Source organism: Molossus molossus, unplaced genomic scaffold (assembly GCF_014108415.1).
Source record: "Molossus molossus isolate mMolMol1 unplaced genomic scaffold, mMolMol1.p scaffold_m16_p_16, whole genome shotgun sequence".
Lineage (NCBI taxonomy): Eukaryota > Metazoa > Chordata > Mammalia > Chiroptera > Molossidae > Molossus > Molossus molossus.
In genome coordinates this window covers 70,941,006-70,950,709 of record NW_023425351.1, presented here as the reverse complement: position 1 = coordinate 70,950,709, position 9,704 = coordinate 70,941,006, and positions in this window count along the sequence as shown.

Genomic DNA, 9,704 nt, shown 5'->3' with positions numbered 1-9,704 from the left:
GCAAGCTCTGCCCCCAGGGAGCACGTGATCCAGCCAGAACGCTGCTCACGGAGCGGTACATGGGAAGCGGAACCTTCCATGAAGGGAAGCCTTCCGAAGCCACCGGTTGTCACGCTGCGGAATTGTTCCAACAGCTCCCTGTTTCCTCAGTTATCCGCTAGGCGTTCTCCGCGGGTTAGGCTTTTCCTAGGGAGCATATAAAATAGATGCTTATTTACTTAAATGTATATCTGAAGATAGAAGATAGATACGTATTATACATAGAAAACGGATGTTATAAACACGCAGCGAAGCCTCCGAGAAGCGGAGGAAGGTAGACACCGGATCTGGACAGACCAACAGGTACCACGCAGCGCAGAATCTGCGGTGGCCGGTACCCCAGGCGTGCCGAGGTTAGACGTGTCCTGGCTGCCCGGCTCCGGAGTCGGGGGAGGTGGGCCTCGCTCGGGCTCACCAGTTGTAGCAGCACAAGGGGGCTGCAGCTGTTTTCGACGAGGTGTTCCCGGGAGCGGACCTTGAGGTAAGGGCGCGGATGGAGGTAACTTTTGCACGAAAGGGTGCGCAGTAGGGTTCCCACATCAATAATGGACGCCCAGGTGCGTTTGGATTTGCTATAAGCAACAAGTAAGATCTTGGCGTAACTGGGTCTCCACCTCACACTGGACAGACTTAGACTAAAAATGAATAGAAACAACAAACCAAAGGAAACCTGCTATTGAGCTGATATTCATCCATAATGGGGTGCCTTGTAGTGTTGTGTTTCTAAGGTCTGGAGAGCACAGTGAGGGGGTGGTGGGAACGTGGGAAGGAAGTGGGAACAACCCACGCGGGGGCAGTTTCAGAAGCCTGGACTCAGCTGGCCCCGGGGGCTCTGCAGTGCGCTCACCCCGCGGCGTCGGGTTTCTCGAAGGACAGACTCCTGTGCTCTCCTCTACATCATGCCGGCCCGTCACGGAGGACACTGCGTGTATGTGGGTGGGAGGAGGTGGATAGTGGGAGGAACTAAAACTCACAACTCGCAGGCACTTCCTTGGAAAGTCCAGGAACGGTCAGCTAGTACATCCTGCAAACACGAGGGATGCGCGCAGACTTGGTGCAAGGACAGGAAGAGAAATGGCCGTGGCCGTACTATGCGCTACAGTATCTTTGGAGGATGGACATTTCCTACCAAGCTCCAGGGAAGGGGAACTAGAGCCGGCGCACACTGTCCTGGAGCCAGGTTCTGGGGATGGGCAAAGGGCATCCCCTTGGCTTGGTCTGGGCCACGTGCCTCCACCCCAAGGCTTCCGATTGCCCCGCCCCAGTCTCATGGCCTCCGGACTGCAGCTCCCAACAGAGGACCTGATTGGAGGAGTGTGGCAGGGTCAGCCAGCCACCCGGGACCACGGCGGCTCCCCCTGCATAAATGCACTTCGTCTTTTCACACCATCAGGGGCGAAAATCAGAGACAGAAATATGTTCTCCATTTAATGATTTTTTTCATCCAATGTCCCTTGAGTACCCACCAGGTGCGCAGTGTTTTCCAGAACTGTCCAGTTCTATCTTCATGACCCGGCCCACCGAGCACCCAGAAAGTCCTATCACGCTCCTGTTCCCAGTTCCCCAAAGCCTTCCCGTCACGTTGGAGCATGTCCCCAAACCCCCAGAGCCCTGCTCCACAGCCTGGTCCCGGCGGCCCCTCCTCTCCTGCCCGGATCCCTAGGACAGCCTGGACAGGTCACTGCCCCGTGAGCACGTGAAGGTCATGCCCCCTGCACGCCTCGGTGTTCTCTCTGCCTGGAACCTCCTTCCCCAGAACATCCCCAGGAAAATGGTGGTTTAGTCCTTCACTGAGGTGTCTGTTCCTCTCCCCCCGCCAAAGCACGCTTCCCCGATCTCACGGCATGCATAGCGACAAAGCCACCCCCTCTCCGTCAGCTCCTGTCTGCGATCCTGTCCCTCACAGGGATGTCACTGAGACTAGAACATGTGTGTGCGCTCTCTCTCTCTCTCTCTCTGTCTCTCTCACACATGTATGGGGATGCTATACGCATATAGGAGCATCTCCCTGAGGGCAATGCTTCGTACTGTGCTCGGTGCTGGGGCTCAGGCCCCAAAACAGTCTGCATGTAGTCAGTGTTTGAAATATCAGTTGAAATAGAGAGAGAAGGAGGAGGGAGGGAGAAGGGAGGAGGAGGGAGGGAGGGAGGACATCCTAGATTAACAGGCGCAGAAAGTGATAAGAGGTCAGGTACCTTGTCCTCATCTTCCTTCTGTCTTCCCAATGTCCCCACCTCCTCGCTCAGATAACAGCCTGTGTGTCTTCAGGGGAGGCTGCAGCCTCAGAAGGGGAGGTGCTGTTGCTTCTGTCCCATCCCCCTCGCCCCCAGGTGCGGGCACACCCACGGTGTGGGCATGGCCCTGCTTCTCCGCAGACCCCTGCTGCAGACCGCCGAGGGTCCCGCCTCCAGCCCTGCTGCCCCCACGCCGCCCTCGTATCCAGGTGGTTGGACCCTGGGAGCCCCGGCTCCTGCTCACCGTGGTCCCCCCTTCCCAAGCCCCAGCTTTGTTCCATCAGTAGCATTTTCTCGACTCAGTATCATGGTGTCAGCAGATTCTCAAGCTTAAGAAGCCATGGATGGATGATGCATCAACAGAGCAAAAAACAGAAAACTTGATTAAGGGAAGTGCTGTTACCACGTCCACCTCGCTAGGCCCCCTGGCCTCGCGCGTTCAGCTCTGACTATCAGTGGACACGTTACGGGCCGTATGATATTGGCATCAAAGAGAAGGAGTCTGACCACGTGGGGAGCAGGTAAAACATCTATACTTTTAAATTGTTAAAATAATAATTCCCAGCATATGGAATGGGCTGTGGAAACCAGAAAGGGTTTGCTACATTGCGACGTACTGTTAACCTAAGAACTCAGACGTTTGTTGTATACATGGAGGTTGCTGCTCTAAATTTTTTTTTTTTTCTGTGATGTTTGGTGGCTGGAAAACTCGAAGGATGTGTTACTGCCTGTCCTTGCCTTTGGTGTGCGGCAGGGAGCCCCGCGGCTGGAAGGCAAGGGGGTTGTCCCGGGAATGAGGGCTGCTCACAGCGGCGGAGTTGGGGTGCTTTCCCCATCCCCGGTGCTACTAGGCAGTCACGTGGCCCGACTTGCCCAATAACATGAACAGAGCCTGTGAGAGTCACTTCAGCAACAGAGCGTTGCAGGCCAGTGGGCTTTTTTCTCCTTCCCTTCACTTTTTCTTGCTTCTCACATTTTTTTTTTTATCTTTTTGTATCATGAGGAAGTTCCAGTCAGCCGTGGGTGTAAATAGTGAACTCTGCTTTGCTAAGTGCCTGGGTGGGGGCTACTTGTTGCTGCAGCATAAATGAGCTGGTCCTGACTGGGACAAGGACGGCAGCACCGTCGGGAGAGAATGCCCGCAGGCGTGCTGTTCTGTTATAGACGCACCCGTCCCGGCGGGAATGACGGGGTGGTTTTAGAGGGATGGGCACCAGCGGGCGTGCTGTTCTGTTATAGACGCACCCGTCCCGGCGGGATGATGGGGTGGTTTTAGAGGGACGGGCACTAGCGGGCGTGCTGTTCTGTTATAGACGCACCCGTCCCGGCGGGAATGATGGGGTGGTTTTAGAGGGACGGGCACTAGCGGGCGTGCTGTTCTGCTATAGACCGCACCCGTCCCGGCGGGAATGACGGGGTGGTTTTAGAGGGACGGGGCACTAGCAGGTGTGCTGTTCTGTTATAGACCGCACCCGTCCCGGCGGGAATGACGGGGTGGTTTTAGAGGGATGGGGCACTAGCAGGTGTGCTGTTCTGTTATAGACCGCACCCGTCCCGGTGGGAATGACGGGGTGGTTTTAGAGGGACGGGGCACTAGCGGGCGTGCTGTTCTGTTATAGACCGCACCCGTCCCGGCGGGAATGATGGGGTGGTTTTAGAGGGACGGGGCACTAGCAGGTGTGCTGTTCTGTTATAGACCGCACCCGTCCCGGCGGGAATGATGGGGTGGTTTTAGAGGGACGGGGCACTAGCGGGCGTGCTGTTCTGCTATAGACCGCACCCGTCCCGGCGGGAATGACGGGGTGGTTTTAGAGGGACGGGGCACTAGCGGGCGTGCTGTTCTGCTATAGACCGCACCCGTCCCGGCGGGAATGACGGGGTGGTTTTAGAGGGACGGGGCACTAGCGGGCGTGCTGTTCTGCTATAGACCGCACCCGTCCCGGCGGGAATGATGGGTGGTTTTAGAGGGACGGGGCACTAGCGGGCGTGCTGTTCTGTTGTAGACCACACCCGTCCCGGCGGGAATGATGGGTGGTTTTAGAGGGACGGGGCACTAGCGGGCGTGCTGTTCTGCTATAGACCGCACCCGTCCCGGTGGGAATGATGGGTGGTTTTAGAGGGACGGGGCACTAGCGGGCGTGCTGTTCTGTTATAGACGCACCCGTCCCGGCGGGAATGAGGGGGTGGTTTTAGAGGGACGGGGCACTAGCGGGCGTGCTGTTCTGTTATAGACCGCACTCGTCCCGGCGGGAATGACGGGGTGGTTTTATAGGGACGGGGCACTAGCGGGCGTGCTGTTCTGTTGTAGACCACACCCGTCCCGGCGGGAATGAGGGGGTGGTTTTAGAGGGACAGGGCACTAGCGGGCGTGCTGTTCTGTTGTAGACCACACCCGTCCCGGCGGGAATGAGGGGGTGGTTTTAGAGGGACGGGGCACTAACTTACTTCTCATGGTCTTTGCAACCCCTGAGCTAGCCCTGTTCGCCTTGAACCCCTGTTCTAATGTGGAAAGAGCTGCTGCCCGGGGGTGCCAGCACACTGTCCAGGGCAAGCTCCGACGACTTCTGGACAGATTTGCTCTGGAGACACACCCATGCCCTTGAGTCTGTGTGTGTCAGGTTTGACTCAGTAACTGAGAATCCTAGGACTTGACCTTCATTTGGGATGCAAGGCTTCAGATTAATAATAAAAGTGTGCTGATTTGAAGCAAATATGTATGTGTGTATGGGACATGTATGTATGTGGTGTATGTGTGTGTGTATGGGACATGTGTGTGTGTTGTGTGTGTGTGCATGTGGTGTGTGTGTATGAGATGTGTGTGTATTTGTGTGTGTATGTGTGTGTGCATGTGGTGTGTGTGTATGAGATGTGTGTATGTGTGTGTATGTGTGTGTGTGCATGTGGTGTGGGCGTATGGGATGTATGTGTATGAGATGTGTGTGTATATGGTATATATGGTATGTGTGTATATGAGATGTGTGTGTATGTGTGTGTATGAGATGTGTGTGTGTGGTGTGTGTGTATGAGGTGTGTGTGTATGTGGTGTGTGTGTGTATGAGATGTGTGTGTATGTGGTGTGTGTGTGCATGAGATGTGTGTATGTGCATGTAATGTGTGTGTGGTGTGTGTATGAGATGTGTGTGTATGTTGTGTGTGCGTGTATGTGGTGTGTGTGTATGAGATGTGTTTGTATTTGTGTGTGTGTGTGCATGTGGTGTGTGCGTATGGGATGTGTGTGTGTGTGGTATGTATGTATATGAGATGTGTGTGTATGAGGTGTGTGTATGTGTGTGTATGTGGTGTGTGTGTGTATGAGATGTGTGTGTGTATGTGTGTGTGTACTTAGAACTCACCAGGAATCACAGCGGTTTTCTGAAACTTGAACCGAAATGTTTGTCTGTGGGTGCAGGGAAGAGTCTGCCATCACTGATTCTAGAATGTCCGGTCCCGGCGGTGCTGACAGGGAGAGGTACCGGGTCAGCCTCATTGTCTCTGCCTGTTGCCAGGACAGGAGCCCGTCCTGGCCCGCCCGTGTCCCACACTCCCGCTGCCCACCCCTCAGGCCCTGCCTGCTCCGTCTCTTCCTGCGGGTTCTGCCCTGCGGGCCCCCTACTGACGGATGGAGAGCGGGCTCCCGTCTCCTGGTGCCTCACGCATCCCTCGGGTGCAGAGACGATTCGGCAAATCCCAGAGAGCTTCCGACTGCCACCGTCTGCTTGCATCACCCAGAAAACCAAGGCTACGGGCCACGTTCCTTCCTTTCTACTTCCGGACCCTCCTGCCCTGAGCTCCCTGCTGGCTCACAGCTGCGGACACGAGTCTCCCTGCAGGGGGTGGGGACCATGCTGCTGCGGGCGCTGCAGGGGTGCTGTGCATCGGGTAGGGGTGCGTGGGAGCTGGAGAGAGGATCACAGCCGATGGGGAGGAGTCAGCAAACACGTGAGGTCTCATGAGCCCCATGACATCACCTTTGTCGTAATGCATGTCCTGTGTGGACAGAGCTGCGAGAACGCTACAAAACATACATGTGTATACATATATGCATGCATGCATGTGTGCATGCCTCAAACCTCGGTTGTTTGCTTTCTTTCCAAACACCTGAGTCTGTGGGAATGATAAGGAAACAAAGAACACAGGGACAACGGACTCCGCCCGGCCTCATTGTCACTCGCATGGGAATCCGAGCAGCGGTCAGTGTGGTGATTAGAACGTGACTTTGCTGCCGAGACAGGAGTGTGACACCCCTCCTCCTCACCCTTCACCCCACACCTGCTTTCTCTGGCCGGTATTCCGCTTCAAACCCCCCAAATTCCAGGCATAACTGACGGCCACTTTAGCGTGTTCAAAGAAATCCTTCTGGACAAAATTTTTCATTAATTTATTTTTAGCCAGAGAGAAACAGGTGATAACCTTTAAAAGTAAGTAAATGGATTGGTAAAGGAAAAGGCAAACACAGAGGAATGGATTAGTCATGTTTCTTTTATATCACTGCCCTGGAAGTTCAGCATTTTTCTGTGATTTTTTATTTTCGTCTTGTTCACCACCACAGAGGACACGCGACCATAAAGTGGGGGGTGGGCACCTGGGAGAGTCTCGGGGGTGCAGGGGGCAAAGCCCTGCCTACCTGAGGCATGCTTAAAAGACTAATAGACTCAAATACATCTTTGTGGGGACATTTTAATTAAATTCCTTAATATAAACTTATTGAGAGCTCCTATGTGTTGAGCCTCCTAAAATCAGACAGACTGGCCACCTTTGGAGAAGGTTAGTCTGGGGACGTGGCGGGATGGGGAGGAGCTAACGAAGCTTGGGCGCCCTCCCTGGGAGAGGATCTTCAGTGATCACTGCACTAATTCTCCACGACACCCGTGCTTGGCGTCCGTGGCCCTGCTTTGAGGTGGGGAAGCCGACGTTCAGAAATGAGGAAATCAGATCCATACCGTCCAACTCCTTGGTAGTTAAACCTGGATTCACTGAGCCATAGAAACACACAGAAGGTGTCCTGGGCTCAGACCAAGGACAGGCAGCATCTTCCTGGCGGGGTGGCGTGATTTCTCAGAGGCTCCGACGACCAGATGACTCTGTGGACAGACGTCGAGGCGATGAAGGGATTCGACCAGGAAATGAGGAGGGGTTTCTGGGGAAGAACACGGCATGAGGAGATGAGGGGGACAGGAGCGATCAACTCTAGATCGAGCCTGGTCGCAGAGACGGGGTTCGAGCGGAGTGTGGGGTGTGCGCAGGGAGCAGCGAGCAGGCAGGGAGAGGTCGGTCTGGTCACGTCAGAGGGACGAAAACCACGAAACATTTAGTTTACACACCCCTGGAGCTTGTGTGCCCAACATCGCTACGATCAGTATTTGTTTGGAATGTCAACCCATCCGAGGGGAGAAGTCCCTCAAACAGCTCCCTGGGCAACACCATGGAGATGGAACATTTGGAACATTCTGGAAACAGAGGGTACCTCACCACGGCAACTGGAGAGCCCGCCCCCATAACTAGTGAGCATATGAGGGCCGAGAAATGTGCCTCTGACCTCCACAGGAATTAAAAATACAAGCCGGGTGGGGTTTGAAGCCCTGAGATTGTAATACGCGGGAGCTGTTTGGACCATAGGTGGTCCCATGGAGAGTGACGGGGAACACATGGCGGGAGAGGACGGTCACCCCACCTTCTTAGGGACTTCGCCTGTCTCCCCACCCCGCAGATACTTCAGGCTGCGAGTTCCGTTCCCAGTGAATCCGGAGGCTCCCCCAGCCCCGCGCAGGGGCACGGCCTTGCCCCATCCTGGCGGTGGGCAGAGAGGTTCCCTTCCATTCGGCCGTGGGCTCCGTGGCCAGGGCCTGCGGCAGACGCATGCCACCCGCGCTCAGCACGTGCCCGTTGCTGACACCTGCCCTTCGTCCTCCCGCCGGCCCCGGGAAAGGCCATGCTTTGCCCTTAGCCCCAGGAGAGCGAGACAAACTGGCCAGACCTGGACCCAGGCCACAGCATGAAGACCGTCCGCCCCAGACCGCCCGAGTCCGGCCTAGTCCCAGCACAAGGGGCAGAAAGGAGTGACGACCTTTGTAGCCACCGGGTCGCTGCGGGTGCGTTGGTGGCCTTAGTGACAGCTGACAGAGCAACGTCCACGTTGAGCACCTGGTTGGTTAGCAGGGGCCCGCACCGCGCCCGGCTCTGGGTGGCAGGGAGCGTCCGTGTGTCCCGCCACACGCGCGACGCAGGTGAGCTGAGACGCTGGCTGATGTGGCAGCTTTGCTCACCGCCAGGTCGGGCGGGAGACACACGGACTGCGCTGTGTGAGGAAGGTGTTTAAGCAGCATCTCTGTGTCCACTCTGGGGTGAGTTTCAGCAGCTACCTGGCTCCTGCCACCAACTCTGTTCTGCCCAGCAGACGGAGTTCAGAGCCTATACCCAGGATTTAAAAAAAAATATGTATTTGAAAAAATGTCCTGTAAAGAGTCATAAGAAATGGATAAAATCTGTAGGGAAACCCATTTATTTCTCCAAAGTACTTTCATTTTAATTTCCTCTGAAGTCGATTTTCTCTCCAAAGCATCCCATGATGGAGAGGAGACTAATAGAAGGTAAGTAAATAAATAAATAAAATGTGTTTTCAAAAACAATTATGAAGTAAGACATTCATACTGAAATAAAGTGGAGCTATTATGAGCTTTGCTCCCCCCCATTTTGCCCTGCAAGGACTAAGTCCCTCAGACGGCGCTCGGCGCTCTTCAATCTCCGCGTGGTCCACACCGAGGAGGCGACGGGGAGAGACTCCTGCATAATTTATTAAACGGCTCCCTGTGTAGTGTATTTGCCCTAATTCAATAACATCGCACAATTATAATTTGACTTTTAATATATTACAGTTATTTATTAAATTTTTAAATTGGTTTCAGAATTGCTTTCAGCAGACTCTCAGCTCCGTGTTAATAATGGAGCTGTACAAAATGAACTCTTTTAGGTCTCCTGTGTCTTTAGGAGAGTCTGGAAATTGCACTGGGGGACAGACGTGGAAAAGGGCACGCACACCCTCCCGTGTGCCCGGCCACGCTCACGCCCGGGGCAGGTGGGCGGCTGCGAACCGTGTGCCCGGCTCTGCTGTTGCAGCTCCAGACGGCTGAGGTCTCGTCTGAACTGCTCAGACCTCCCTCGAACACAATGTATTCTTAGGGGGGAAATTGCTCTGTTTCTCTTTTTTCCTCCACAAGCAAGTTTGAAATTCACAGCAGGAAGCGAGATGAAGCCAGGCTTTGTTTTCATAAACACGTACTATCAACAAATAGGATCATTCGAAAGCGGATCATTAGAATACGCATTAGAAGCCCTGCTTTATGAATTCAGCACCCCCTTTACCCATCAGGGGCATCAGTGCATAAGCTCCAGTGCAGAGCTGCGTCGCACCTGGCAGAGAGCAGGGAGCGGTCC